At 43.4% G+C, this 12,463-nt stretch overlaps 1 protein-coding gene across 1 annotated transcript in view; it reads right to left on the minus strand.

Moving 5' to 3' along the window:
- PRTG (protogenin) overlaps positions 1-12,463 on the minus strand; it is an 89,560-nt gene that overhangs the window by 54,356 nt on the left and 22,741 nt on the right. The window lies entirely within an intron of this gene.

Genomic DNA, 12,463 nt, shown 5'->3' on the forward strand with positions numbered 1-12,463 from the left:
TTTGATGGAAAAAGAAAAGAAAAAACCCAAACCACAAAACCAAAAGACTTCAAAAGAATTTTAAACATGTAAGAAGACTTTCCCCCACCAGTCGCAGCAGGGACCATGACGCCCGACACACAGAGCTTCCCGATATAATTTCACACATTTGCAACCTCAGGAATTAACACAACTGAACCACCTGAAGTGGCAGATCAATAAATACCTTCCAGCCAATGGACACCTAAGAAACGGATCAGTAGTTGGATTTCTTTGCTCAGGAAATAAAAGCCAAAGGGAAAGGACTAAAAAAGTCTCTAATTAATTACTCTGCTTACTGCTACTCACGACACAACTAACCAACGAGCAACTCTTCAGAGACAGCCCATTCTGGGTAACTCGTGACATGGATGAGTCCACACCTTCCCCCCTCCATCTCCCCGTTGCAACCGGGCAGAGAACAGTCTGACGTGCGTCTGATTTTTGCCTCATTTTACTGTCTGATTTGTGTTCAAAATCAGGTTTCAAACAGATTTTCGCTTTTGTAAAAATTATACAAAAACACAATGTCATAGACCAATGTTAGTAAGTTACCTGTCTCTCAACATTCAAGCTTTGTGTTGAAAGAATTCCTCTGTGTTACCTGTTTCCTAATCCGAACGGACTCGCATGCTGTCTGCTGCAAGATGTCCTCAGTAACGTCCTCCTAGGGAAGGCACACGCAGAGCACCATCGTACACTGTGCTCTTCCCCCCACTGTATCACCCCTGCATGGCACCAGTAAATTAATTTTATAGCAAAACGTAAATCTCCTGGTTGCTTTCCTCTCCATATACTAATATAACTCCTAACACGGACCTAACTATGCAAGTATAAAAATTCCTATTATTAGTATAGCTATCGCACTCCCCAGGTCAGCTTTTTTTTTTTTTTTTTTTTTGCATTGCATTGCATTGCATTGCGTTGCATCAGTAGAGTTGCATGAGCCCTACAGAAACACGTGTCCCCAAGCACGCGCCCCGTGGCCCCGGCGCACCTCGCGGGCCCCCGCGCAGGCAGGGCTAGATCCCCCACCGGCAAAATTCAGCCCAGCGGCCTCGGCCCCACTTTTCCGTGTTTTGTTCATTCTGTGTGCAGTGTCCGCCTTGTGCACCTCACTGCTACGGCCTAGGTAAGCGTACCTTAGGAAAACAAACCAACCAACCAATAAATAAAAAAAAACAAAAAAAACCCAGCACACCACACTACATAAAAACACAGCAGCAGGAGCCTTGCTTTTCAAGCCTGTTCCGGGGGGGTTACAGGAACACAGCTCGAATTTTCTCCCCCAGAACGTGGATTTTCTTGGTTTGTAAAAGCATCATCAGAAGGAAGAGACACCGCATGGTCCTGCGTCTGCACCCAGAAGTTCGGCCTCCCCAGACCGAACGCGTGGCGGGCGACGCGGGAGCCCCCGGCCAGCCCAGCAGCCCCGCCGCCTCCGTCGCAGAGCGGCAAACCCCACGCGCCAGCCTCGTCTCCTGCCCCTGCCTTTGCTCCCCCCGGCCGTGCCAGCAGCACACGAAGAAAAAGCAGTGCTCTGGATTCACCACCTCTTTGCCGAAAGCCTGGTGTTGCAGCAAGCTAGGCACGTTTGCTTAGCTTTCAGAACGAAACCTCTAGGAATGTTGTAAAGGCACAGACAATACTAAAGACAACACAAATCAACGTGGTGCAAAGACGTTTTGGAGCCACCCCGTAGCACCGCCGTCCGGCACAGCCGCGGCCGGACCAAGCCCTGCGTCCCACAGCAGCGATGAGGCACGGCCTGCTCGCGGCAGAGCTCCCGCAGGCCTCCCAAAGCCCGGTCTCCGTGGGAGCCGCGGTCACCCCCCAATTTCCTTGGAGTGATGAGATCATTCGAACGGCCACAGTCAGAACGCAGAAACCGAACGTTCAGTTTTCAGGAAAATATACATAAATAAAAGGATTGATTCCCATGCGTCCTGCACATTACAGAGAAGATGAAAAGACAGAGGTGAGACTCTCAAGAACCACAAAAGAAACTCAGAAAAATCAGTAATTAACAGAAAACAAAATGTCACCATAAGAGTAAGCTAGAGCAGATTCAGTTACACTATTTAGAAAATCCAGGGAAAGTTATTAATTGAAGCTGATTTTTTAAAAAAACATTTTTATGCCTGAGCAGGAACGAGATATTTCCTCCGAAATTTAATCTTCAAGATAGCAAAAGTCAGAATTACAGAGAACTGCACAAAATCTTCAGAAAAAAATCATTAATGCCACTAAGTGTGGTTTTAGAAACTGAGGGGAGGGGAAAAAAAAAAACCTTGTTTATCTCCCAAGCCATCTCAATTTATACACTGTTTGTCAGTTCAGCTGAATACTTGCTCCTTCTGTAGCTTGTTTCTTTACGCGAATCTCTGGTTTCTTCTTAATTCTGACTTTATTTGTGCCAGTAAAATCTGTTTTTACAAGTCTATCGCTGCCTTGTGAAACCTGACCTCTTTGTAACAGGCTTGTTTTCATGGCAAGCGCCGATACCCGCTCAGAACCCCAAAACCAAGTCATTAAAGCAGCGCTGTTAAGAGGCCAGAGCTCTATAAAATGGATAAGAAACGAAGTCTCAAGAGGCGTGCGTTGTTCCCAAAAACAACCCTGCAAAATGCAATAAATGTAAGTGCCTTTTTATTTGAGGTTTCCCCCTCTTCTCTAGTCTATTTAATCATTTTGCTCTCAGATTTACAGCTAAAAGAAAACAATTAACATTACTCCAAAAAGCTGATGCTCCCACCATTTCTAACTTGTAAAATACAGAACGCTGCTCATGGAGCAATGAAACCATAGTTATGAACTGCATTCACTCTTACAAATTCCTGTAATTCATGCTGTGGGACCACGTGCCTGCACGGCCACTTCTGAGTATGAGTGTCTGTGAAGGCGTAAGACACGCTCACATCTGCTGGGGTGTTATCCGTACGCAGAGACTCAGCCGTGGTACGAGCTCCCTCACCCGCCGCTGCGGCAGATGTCCTCCGGCTCCAAAAGCAGACGATCGCTTGCTGTCACACCCCAGTTACATATTAGAGAAACACGGCTGGCGTCTACTGTAACATGCACTGATGGAAAACTATGCTGCACGAATGCAGGAAAACTTGGTGCATCTACACAGGCTTACAGAGATTGCAGATTAAATAACCAAAGACTAAAACACGTAGGAAGCTCATCCCTCACACCTGTTTGTTTAAATACGGCAGTCCTTTACTCTCTTTCCCATCCCCTAACTTCCTTCACTCCTGAAGCGAGGTCCTGAAGCTCTTCCAAACCCAAGCCCAGGCGACCAGGGCTGCGGCCATACCTGCTGCACTTCCTCCCCGTTCACTAAAACCGCAGGCTAGGGCAGGTCCCGGCCGTCTTGCGCAGTGTCACTGATTTTCTGAATGAGCTCTTTCTTAAGAGGCAAGAGAAATTCAACAACCTACATATTTACTACTGTTAAATCCTGCTGGTTTCATCACACAGGCCAGCTGAGACTAGGCAAGCGTCGTCTGCAATTATACAATAAAGAAATCAGAAGAATGGAAGATAAAACCACTGAACTGGAATTACTCCCTGACCTGAAGTAGCAGCACAGAATTAGTTTCACCTGAGCAGACTGCAGCAAATATTGTGAAACTCCCCGCCACAGGATACCAACCACTTAAGTATTTCTCAAGAGATAATGGCCGCTCAGGAGATGAGCTGCTCAGGTGGAAAGAACAAAAGTGCAGAATGCCATTTGGAGAACTCCTTTATTAATGCCACGAGACTTGCACAATAACCCTAACCCTTCAAATGAAACCAAGAATCTTTTCTTCATTCTCACGTGAAGAGGTTTCACTTGAGAAAATAAGTCTGTACATTAACGAAAAGCTATGGCTGTTTCAACGCAATGGGTTTCAGTACAGCACGTGACAAATTTAATGTCAAATTTTCTCTTTTTTGATCTAGTTTTCATGATAGTAGCTCTCAAACAGTGTTTAAGCATACCACAAATACACACGCTCCTTAGACTGTTTTAGCACTGAAGCCAACTCGCACAGATTTTCTTTGAGTTCAGAGAGATCCCCTGCACATCTGTTTTTACAGGGCTGAGGCTTAACACTGGTTATGAAAGGGGCTCTGCCATGCCTGTCGGCTGCACGGAAGCAAGTTTCCAAAGCACTTGCCGCTCGAATGGCACGCTGTGGGCTGGACCCGGACCGAGGGCGACCCGCGCGGGAGCATTGCCAGCCGCCGACGGCACCGTCCGGCCGTCCTCCCACTCCCGCGGCAGCAGCTGGGGCGTGCAGAGCTGGAGCCGGTGCCAAGCCATCTAATGGGTGGATCTTTATTGAATTACCCAGGAGATGCTGGTGGAAATTAAATAAACAGAGTATCCAGGAGCTCAGGTTCTGCTAAGTACTCACAGTTCAGAGGTGACTTTCACACAAATGGTGCAACGTGCATTACGTTATTCATAACCACAAGTGAAAAGGGATCGTCGTGGTGGGGGTCCTGTACGCACTACCCACAGGCACGGTGATTTCTTTCCTCCACCCTCAAACCAAACTTAATTAAGTGTTGGGAGCTGCAATTATTATTTCTAAAGAGACAGATAAAGACCAATTCAAACGTGAGGCACAAAAATGAGAGGTTTCAGGAGAAAACAGAACCTGACCCACAAGGACAGATTAAGAGAGTTGGGACCTGATCAGCTTAGAGAAAGGAAACTGAGGAGAGAAATGACTGGCTTACAAACATACAGAAGAATTATTAGAAAGGACAAGGAGGAATGAGTCTCATTAATCAGCGCGAGCAGAAAGCAGCAATGGGCTTTAGCTGTAGCCGGGGGCGTTCAGCGAGGTCGCTGGATGGAGACGTATCAGCCAGCAGCGATGCGTGCCGAGGAACAGGCAAGCACGGGAGGCGAGAGGCTCGCCAGGTAGAGGGGTGCCGGGGTGTCACCTACCTACCCCGGGCAGCAACACCAGTCCTGCCACGACCTCGCAGCAAACGCCACCAAAGGGAATCGTTCTGTCTTTCAGAAACCTCCAGAATCCGTCAGGCTTTTTCCCCCAAGCAAAAAGACAATTCGTACGAAGAGCCTTGAATAAATGATTCTCCATTCCCAACCCTCGCCCCCAGCACTCCTCTTTCACTCTTCTTTGCTCTTCAGAGTTTTATCAGCATATTGCGTTTTACATCGATGGGCCCTAAAAACTGTGGAGATAAGATAATGCAGTTAGCACATAAACAAAAGGATATCTAAGAAAGAGACCATGCCAGAAGCCTCCTTCTCCGGGACAAAAGTGTCAGCAAATGATATCCTAAGACATAAAGGACAATTAAGGTGTGTCGTGCTCGCAAAACAACCTGGAGCTCCTGCTGTCGGACAGCTATTTGTACACTCTTGTTATTCAACAGCTAATGTATTTGAGTAGTTTTAGCAGTGTCCTTACACATCTACATTCTTTTCAACCCAACTGAATCAATAAACTTACTGAAGAGAAAAAAGTGACAAGATGATCAACAGCCCCGGAAGGCAGCCTCTCTAGTGCACTAACATCTGTTCAGTTACACTGGGAAGGGGAGGGTGTCTTTACTGACATATAAATATAAAATATCAACCTACTTATTTAAAATGTAGCTGTATGCAAGATTTGGAAATGAGCTGAATTTGATATGTTTTACAGCAACAGAAACTTACATCTTTCAGTTCAAAAAAAAAATCTCTAACCAGTACAGCCAGTCCACAAAAGAGTGCTGCTTTTGCAGGGAGACGTCTGTGCAGCGAGCACAACTCAGTGCAAGCAGAGAAGGAAAATCCCCAAACCTTCAAAGTAAAACACTATTGGCTCCTTTTTAATTACAAAGCCAGTTATAATACGTTATGTTTCAATAAGTTGTTCATGGTCTTATTAAAAAACAAAAACAAAAACAACTCCCCCCCCCCAAACCTAACATTCGCATACAAATAGAGTCCCATACTAAATCACTGCCAGGTTTCCAGGATGCAGGTAGAGGACAGACCTTGAAGCATTTGAAATGCCATGTTTTCAGTAAGCAGCTATGGAAGCAGCTTATACATCAACTGACTCAGACAACATTTACAGTCTATGCGCTCCTAGGAGGATGTGTATTTTGCTCAGGGGCTGGGGACTTGCTACTCCCAGCTCACCAGGACACATGGCTACGGGTCTGATTTCAGTTACAACTTGAATTCTGGATACGGGACATATAGACCTCTCCTCATATAGACTCCAAAGTACGAAGAATTTCTCAAGAGACTCTGAACATCTTCAGTCACCTCTGAAATTAATATAAAATAGCTGATGTTCATGCTCACAGAAAGTACGAACACTAGACAACCCCAAATTCTAGCAGGGACTTGATCTAACCTGTCCTTACCAACTCACTTTGCCATGATGCCCTCAAGAAACTCAGTTACTATTAGGCTGCTAGACCAAGACCAAATACATTGACCAGTATAATTTCCTCAGAGCCGCCTTCTGTCTGAATCTGTTTATTTCTTTGTACTGAAATTGTGAATTTCTTAGTACAGCGACTGCTCTTTTTTCTGCACTTGCTCAATTACAAGCATTTTAATTGACAGTATGTGATCATCTGCATTAACCTGAGGCCTTATCTCAATTTGCAACAGTCTTAAATCCATTAACAAGGAAGCTGGATTTCTCTTTCCCTCAGGCTCTCTCTTTCCGTATATATTTTTTTAAAGTATCCTTTTCCGGTTTTCCTTCATTAATGCACATATTACTCAGTGGAACTACCATACTGAACACAGGAACTATGCTTGCTTCTCCTTGTGGATTCCTATTGATTTTTTGTCCAGTTTACATTTGTTTTCAGCAAAAACTGCTGTGGACAGTTGCCTGGAATACAGCATTCATCACCCACTCAGCATCTGGAACTCAACATCACCAGCACAGTCTGCTCAGCAAAAACCCAGAACGTGTAGCGTTGTGGGTTGGCTGGATGGTGGAATAGGACCAAGATTTATATGAAGAAACTTGCGAAGTGTCAGGCAGACTTCACCCAATGAAAAATTTTCCTCTCTTAAAAAAAAAATGGAGGGGAGAAGGCGAGAGTGAAAAAGAGGAAAATAATTTGAAAGTAGTATTATGACTATGTTGATTACTGTAGCTAATTAGACCACTTACACAGAAAAAGCAACTCTTTGCAAACACGGACAAGCAGATCCATAACTGGGAAGTCATTTGAGACAGCAACTGCACAATCAGCTGGCATCACAGCGGAGGCATTGCCATAGCTGTAGCAGCAGGAAAGGAGACCAAGAGGAGAAAGCTGCAAGTGGCATTATACTGATGGTCAGATGAAGACAGCTGCTCCATACTGAAGAAGGTATGTTTTCATATAAATATGAGCTAAACATTTGGGGAGGAGACTATGTGATACCCTCTTCATCAAGCTGGATAAAATCCAGCATAAATGGAAATATGCCAAAGACAAAGAAGTATTAAAAAAAAAGAGGAAATTATTTGTTGGAATTCATTTTCTTGCTTTCAGTTGTCCTTCTCTAACTCCAATGGTTAGACTCCATTGTATCTTGCTTCTCTCTGAAATGTGACAGGATAGGGATATCTTAATTTGGGACCAAGATATTTCAGTCCTTGAGTCCTCGTGACCACATGAGGCACCAGAAAGCTTTCTTTTTGAACCACGGACCTTTGGCAGCTCAGCTCTGGAAAGCAAACATCTGCAAAGACTTTCTCTTCCTTCAGTCTCACTCATTGTTCATAGAAACAGATTCTTTCCTTCTCTTAATGGCTATTACTTAAGACGAACAACTGAGAGATGGCAAGTTCCTTCTATAAAAGGAAGTGATATCATCCAGAACACATTTGGCTCTACTTGTAGGCATGGAGGAAAAGCGCCAGTTTGGTCTGACTGCTATAAAACAGTAAAGAGAAAAAGATTTTAATTTCAACAGCGCACTGGCAATGGCATTCTTCTTGTAAATTACCAGAGATTTAACTTCTTCAATAAACTGCAATCATGGCTTTTCCCTCTGAAGTCAGCCATTATTTTTAATTTCTGCCAGAGTGGTCCAAAAAGTAAGCTTACCCAATATATACTTTTTCTATATCCTTGCAGTTTTGATGAAATATTCTGAAAGTACATAGTTTTGTACGAGTATTGCTTAAAGCTGCTGTAGCTAAACACGTTTGGTTTCTATTAATAATCAAAGATGTATGCAATGCTGACCAGCTGAAAATTCTTAAAAAAGGAAAAAAAGTTAGTTTAAGAAAAACTATTTTCTTTTTTTTTTAAGTCAACAGAATAAAAAGCAAATAAAAAGTCACAGAATAAAAAGCAACTGATAGCAAAACATATATTTAACTGGGGTCTTTTTGTTTGTTTTGTTTGTTTGTTTTTCAACTGCCAGGGACGTTCCTGAGGTTGCAGCTGGAAGAGTGCTCAGGAAAGCAGTCAGAATTACTGCTCCATGTACTTAGTTGCCCTTCGTGAACTGCGACGCTTTAACTGACTATGCATCAACTTATGTCACAACCGAACTGGTCAAATGCAGACCACAAGTGTTTTTCGGGCTACAACAACCCAAGTCTGGCAGTGAGGTTCGTATCTTAGTGAGAAGACAGAAGGCACTTAAATCACACAGGCTGCTAACGTAATGGTCATGGTAGACCTCAACATCCAAGATGTTAAGAACTCATTGTGAAAATTCTGGACAACACATAACTTTTTACAGTAGAAATTTAAAACCAACTACAATTTTTTTCTCTGTATTAATCCCTGGCAGTAGATACTTTCACATATTGATATATTAATGAGCTAAGTTGCTGAGAGCAATAAAACAACCAACCAATCCTTCTCTCCTTTCCCAAAACCTAACAACATGGAGAGGACTGCAGGGTCCATAAACTCATCCTATGTCTCTTCTCCTGTTAACTAAAAAACAGAATTACATTCATAAATACATAACATATAGGCCAAGCCTATTTAGGACTGCCAAGATGTTTGTTCTTCTCATTTGCACCTTTAGAAACACTTCTGGAGAATGAAAGGAGGAAACAGGAACGCAGAGCCCTGTTGTACCTCCCGGCACCCACCGCACATGCTGCGATACCCCTCCGGGCTTGCAAGGGAGGAGGGCAGAACAGCGCATGTCATGCTTAGCTGATGCACACTGCCTGCCACACCAGGATCCACAGATTTTAATATCCTTGGACTAACTAGAACCCTACCACACTTCCAGTCCCAGAAAGGCAGTATGGACCTCTAACTCCAATTGCTTTCGCACTTCAATCGGGCTTTTCCAGATCGTTTCACTTCCAAAGACAACATATGCCACAAAGGATTACTGAACCAGTTTATCACCATTTTAAAATCCATACAGAGAAATTAGTATAACTGGGACAGTCAGAGAAGCCACAGCCTTTGAACCACCCCACTTTACTTCACTGATACTTTGGCAGTAGCTTTGCTAGAATAGCACCTTATACCCTCTAATCCCAAATTAAACTAAATCCTTTTAATGTGCAATGACGAGATTGCTGCTATTAATCCTTGTTTTTTAATGAGGCATTAACACTGCACTGTTAGACACGACTTTAAATCAGTGTTCTTTCTGTTGAACAGCTGGGAGACGTGGCTATGCCGGGTCCCTGTTCAGGGTATTCCTTTTGCCTTTCTGCTCTGTTTTCCAGCTTCACATTTTAGCCTTAATTTCTGCGTCTCCTTTGCCCCATCAAGACAGCTACATCAGGTGATGGAAATATGCTAGTTTGCCATTAGTGGATATAGCATTTAATTTCCCAGTAAGAAAAACAAAATCACTTTACCTGGAAAATCTAGAGGTTGCACATCAAAAATGAGGGCAGGGGGAGTGGAAGGACTTGATTCAGATATCACATAAAAGAAAGCGATTATTTTAAAGAAGAAAGAAAAACAAGAAGAAATGAGAATAAAAAGGAGAGAGAGAGCGAGCGCACGTGCATGAGGGAATGAATCAAACACAGTATTGTTACATAAATAAAATAGAAGGATTCCTCAAACCACAGTATCTTGTCAGTTCAAAAGTCCTTGTAACCAGGTATTTTTTTTGTTTGTTACTTTTATTGCCACAAAACAAGGCTTGTTTTGCACCTAAGTCAGTATTCCTATATTTCACTACTTTTCAGGTTCTCCAGTAATACCTCCCTTCAGAAACACCTGAACATGCAGGTTAATAAGCAGAGACTTTTTTGACGTGACAAAGAGCATATGTATGTGTTTGTTCTAAATATACTGCAGAAGTAAGAACTACCATGCTGTCAGGAAGAAAATTACGAGGAAAAACACCCCCAAAGCCCTAACTGTGCATTTAGCCCTAAATCTTTACTGCCAGTACCTCAGAAATATCAGGATGTTTTCCTCAAGAATAGCTTTGAAAAAATGCCTCTGTAATCACTTCAAGTAGCAAAGGACTTTTTTTTAAAAAAAAATCTTATACTTTGACTTACTGAAACTAAGTCTGAGGAGGAAAAAAATCTTTCTCTTAGTCACTACGCAAAAGGATGCGAGTTTAAATTCATCACCGCTTTTTCAGGAAAAAGACTAGATTGAGACAAAAGTGGAATTCACCAAAAGAGAACGGTAGTCCAGAAGTCCAGAGAGCATGGCCGCCTCCGCGGCGGCGTCCCTCTGCCGCCTGCAGCCACACGTCGAGAAGCTCCGCAGCCCGCTGCGTAAGCTGGAAATATCAGCAAGCGGAGTAACACTCAGCCTATCTCACTCCATTTGTGAAAGAGATTACAGTGTGTATTTGCACAGATATTTCCCGAGGTAAACATATTTCCAGGATAAAGCTAACAAAACAATTTTCCTAAAAGGAGAGTGAAAGATAAAGAAACATCTACCGATACCAAGAGAGCCTAGGACCGTGATAGTATGAACGCCGCAGCAGCAGCTGCGAAGGAGACAATTTGCAGTCGCACTGGAAAGGAAGCCCAGTCTCAAGCAACGACCTCGGTGTATTACAATTAACTAATAGGGAGGTTAATTGAGATGAAAGCTGCTGCATTGACTTGGCTCTATCAATAACTGATATGGGGCACTTTTTTTTTGTTTATCCCAAGGATTTTTTTAGCCATTTACCTTCCCAATCTCCTAGCAGGTACTGTATTAATATCTTAAAGAAGGGGAATCAGCATTACAGCTTGTCCAGAATCCAACCATATTTGACACTGATCGTTATTATTCTGATGCGCTGGAAAAGCCCGTAGAATGGGAAAAGCCAGAGCTGCATTTTTGGAGCCATTAGCTTAGTACTACAGCCTGGGTTCCTCCTCCCCTCCCACTGCGCTTTTTCTAAGGCAAAGGATAGATTTTATCAAAATGGGGTGACAAATCTGGTAGCTACTGAAGCAGCTTATTAGTGTCCACGAAAGCTATATTCACAAATCAAGGCAGAATGGGCACCAGACATTTAAGAATGGTGACAGATATTTCTTTTTTTTCTAGTTTGTTGATGTCCATAGGGAGTCTTACCTTGAGTTCAATGGGCTTTGAGTCAGGGCCTTATCTTAAAGATAACAGACCCTTTATTAAGAAAATATTGTATTTCCAATCTACTCTGTAGATGAAGTGCACACGATGCCAGAAGTCTGGCATATATTGCTTCACTGAGATCAGGAGGGAAAAGGGACAACTGCAAGGGGAAAGTGGTTGTTTTCCTTTGTTTTATAATCTTTAAAAAGATTTTTTTGAGTGTAAACTTGGCCAATTCTTCAACTGAGAGCACAAACCTAGAAAATAAAATTTATAAAGCTCTAAACATTGAAAAAAAGTAGCAAGATTAGAAACTTCATTTCTACAGAGTGAGAATCATGTAAGCATACCTAATGAGCCAGGGCTGGCAGATCTGACATTCCCTATAGAAAAAACGGATCCTTCACACGACGTGCTCCTCACACGCTGCATTTCGAGGAACACAGTATTTGTGCTGGCATCACCACTCGGGAGCCATTCGGTGCTCGTGCAGACTCCAACAGCACTGGCAGCTCGTAAGCAAGCAGCACATCTTTCCGAGGCGTTAGTCTGCAAGACCCTTCCAAAAAATCACGTTTTGAGTTTTGGAAGCACCAAAATCTGCTCTGCATATAGGCGTAATTAGAGACAGCTTTCACCGACAAATACCGAGGGGACCCCAGATGAGATAATGAGTGAGGATTTGGGCCATCTGCCCTTTCTGCTGTCCTCGATTCATCACCTCTGCCCCAGCCAAACCTTCGCCGGGGCCCCGATCGCTAAGCCGAAGGGCGAGCTCCTTCGCAGAGCTTGCTGCAGCTTTGCCTCCAACAAACTGCAGTCACTTACATCTGGGCAACAGTCTGCTCTGCTAAAGCTTATGGTCACCTTATTGCAAAAACATTTACATCTAGCTCACATAAACGTAGTTCTGCCACATATTAAACTAAACAAG

Source organism: Dromaius novaehollandiae, chromosome 10 (genome assembly GCF_036370855.1).
Source record: "Dromaius novaehollandiae isolate bDroNov1 chromosome 10, bDroNov1.hap1, whole genome shotgun sequence".
Taxonomy (NCBI): domain Eukaryota; kingdom Metazoa; phylum Chordata; class Aves; order Casuariiformes; family Dromaiidae; genus Dromaius; species Dromaius novaehollandiae.